This window comes from Belonocnema kinseyi, chromosome 6 (genome assembly GCF_010883055.1).
Source record: "Belonocnema kinseyi isolate 2016_QV_RU_SX_M_011 chromosome 6, B_treatae_v1, whole genome shotgun sequence".
In the NCBI taxonomy this organism is placed as follows: Eukaryota; Metazoa; Arthropoda; class Insecta; order Hymenoptera; family Cynipidae; genus Belonocnema; species Belonocnema kinseyi.
The window spans coordinates 56047543-56050030 of record NC_046662.1 but is presented as its reverse complement, the minus strand read 5'-3'; the positions used below and the strand labels follow the sequence as shown (position 1 = coordinate 56050030).

At 21.2% G+C, this 2488-nt stretch overlaps 1 protein-coding gene across 8 annotated transcripts in view; it reads left to right on the top strand.

Moving 5' to 3' along the window:
* Positions 1 to 2488, top strand: part of LOC117174057 (tubulin polyglutamylase TTLL4-like) — a 754936-nt gene that overhangs the window by 748483 nt on the left and 3965 nt on the right. The gene's annotated exons all lie outside the window — the stretch shown is intronic.

The following is a 2488-nucleotide window of genomic DNA, read 5'->3' as shown; positions in this document are numbered from 1 at the left end:
TTATTTTATTTATTTTATTTATTTTATTTTTTTTGTGCTAATATAGATTTTTTTGTATGAAATTCTTTCTAATACGTAAAATACTACATTTTACAGATAGCTAAATGCTGACATGCTTTTTTAAAACAATTTATTATTGTTTTTAGCAATTTTCTAATAAAATATATATAATCAATAAATTATAATAATTCTCGAGGCATAAAAAACTTAGATTTAACAGAAATAATTGTTCAAACAATTTAGTATTATTTATAATAATATTCTATTACAATGGTTTTAGCAAATTGCAGTTTTTTACAATAATTTTCAACTTTTCATCCAATTTGAAATTAGAAAGAGGTAATAATTAACTAAGGTTAACAAACCTAATTATTTAAAAAACTTATTATTTTATTTTATAATATGCTCTTTAAATAACGGTAGAAAGTGGAGGTTTTTAAATAGAAATTTGTTTCTATGCAAAAAATATTACTTTCTACCGATAATTAAATGTTAACATAAATTGTTTAAAAAATTTATTATTGCTTTTAGTAATTTTCCGTTCAAATAGAATGAAAAACTCGTGATCATTTCCGACTTTCCAAATTATTATTAACTTTTAAGTTAGATCGAGAGTTTAATAAATTAAATTTAACAGTAATAATTGTTAGAAAGTCGAATTTTTTTAAATTTAACAGAAATAATGATTTAAACTATTCAATAATATTTATAATAATATTCTCTCAGAACAATGCAAGAAATTTGTAGTTCTGTATAAAATTTTCCAGTTTTTGTCCACTTTTCAATTATAGTTATATAAATTCATTCAAGTTAACAAACCTAATTGTGTAAACAATTTATTAATTTTTTAAATTAAATTTTCCAGAAGTAATTGTTTAAATGATATATTATTATTAATAATTAAATTCTCTTAGAACAATGTTAAATTCAATTAATTCTATATAGAAAATTTGAGGATCGTTTCAAAAGTGATTCTCTGTAATGTTTAATTACCTATTTATTTATTATTAGCTTATAACTATAAAACCGAAGCAAAGTTGAAAATTTCAGAAAAAATCGCAACTTTGTACAATTGTTTAAGGTAAGATAATTATAACCATTAATAAATTGTTTAACAATTATTTTTGTTAAATATTATTAATTTGTACCTCGTTATAGGTGAAAAATAGACAAACAGTTAAATAATTTAGAAAAGAACCTCAATTTTGCAGCATTAGACAAAGACAATTTTAGTATAAATAATAATAATTTGTTTCTATTAAATTTAATTTATTATTGACTCGATCAAACTGACTTCAAAAACTTCCCCTTATCTCTTTATTTCCCCTTGAAAAAAAAAATCCTATTTTTCAAGAACGTCTTCCCTTAAATCCGAACTTCGTCGAAAGTTAATTCTTCTGGATTGAAAATTTTGTTATCATATTTTTGCTCGACAGTGATATTACTCGAATAAAGATTGAATTATTTTATTCCAAATTTAAGAATTTTGGTCAAATGTCATCCTTTTTTTTTTTGTTAAAAGTTGAACTACTTGGTAAAAAATTCATTTTTTTAAAGATTGTACTAACTTCTTTAAATTACCTTTTTTGTTTCAACTTCATATTTTTCTATTAAAAATTCAATTACTTTATAGAAAATTCCCCTTTTTAGTTTAAAAATTACAGAATTTTATGGAAATTTTTTTCTTGCCTGAATAATCTTTTTGATTTGATTGCAAACTTAACTTAAAAATGTATATTTTTTGTTTCAAAATTTATTTATTTTGTAGAATATTCGTCTCTTAAAATTGAAATATCAGTAGTTCGTAAAAAATTTAACTATTTATTTGAAAAATCTCCTTTTTGTTGATAAATAAAGTTTTTTCTTAAAAATGCATATTTTTGCGTTAGAAATTCAACTTTTTTAAAATCAAATATTTTATTTGAAATACAATTTTTTCAACGTAAAGGTTTAGGAATATAGTATCTACAGGCTGGCCGCTGGATGGGGAAACCTGGAAAACCAGGAAATGACTGTGAATTTATTTTTTGACTGGGAATTTTACAAAATTTAAAAAATGAAAAATCTGTCCAACTTTGATTTCAACCGTTTTTTCAAATAAGTATAGTTAAATTGTGAGCTTTTTTAATTATATCATTCAGTTTAGAGTGCCTGATTCGAAAATCTTTCACTTTGAAAATTTCCTCGTTTATGTTTTTAATTCGTAGCACTTAAACAATTAAAAATAAGAAGCATTTGAAATAGAATATTTTTTATTCAAAATTTTTTTAATTTCATATTTTGTGAATATAAATAATTTCATGATTTTTCAAATTAACTTTTATTTTAAGAATGAAAAAGTCTTATTACTGAAACAAATGTGAAACCTCCATTGAAACTTTATAAACTATTTTCAATTTTAAAATAACTACGAAATAATATATTCATAACCAAAGATGTTTATTTTTAAAATATTACATTAGTTCAATTAAGCAAAAAACAATGACTT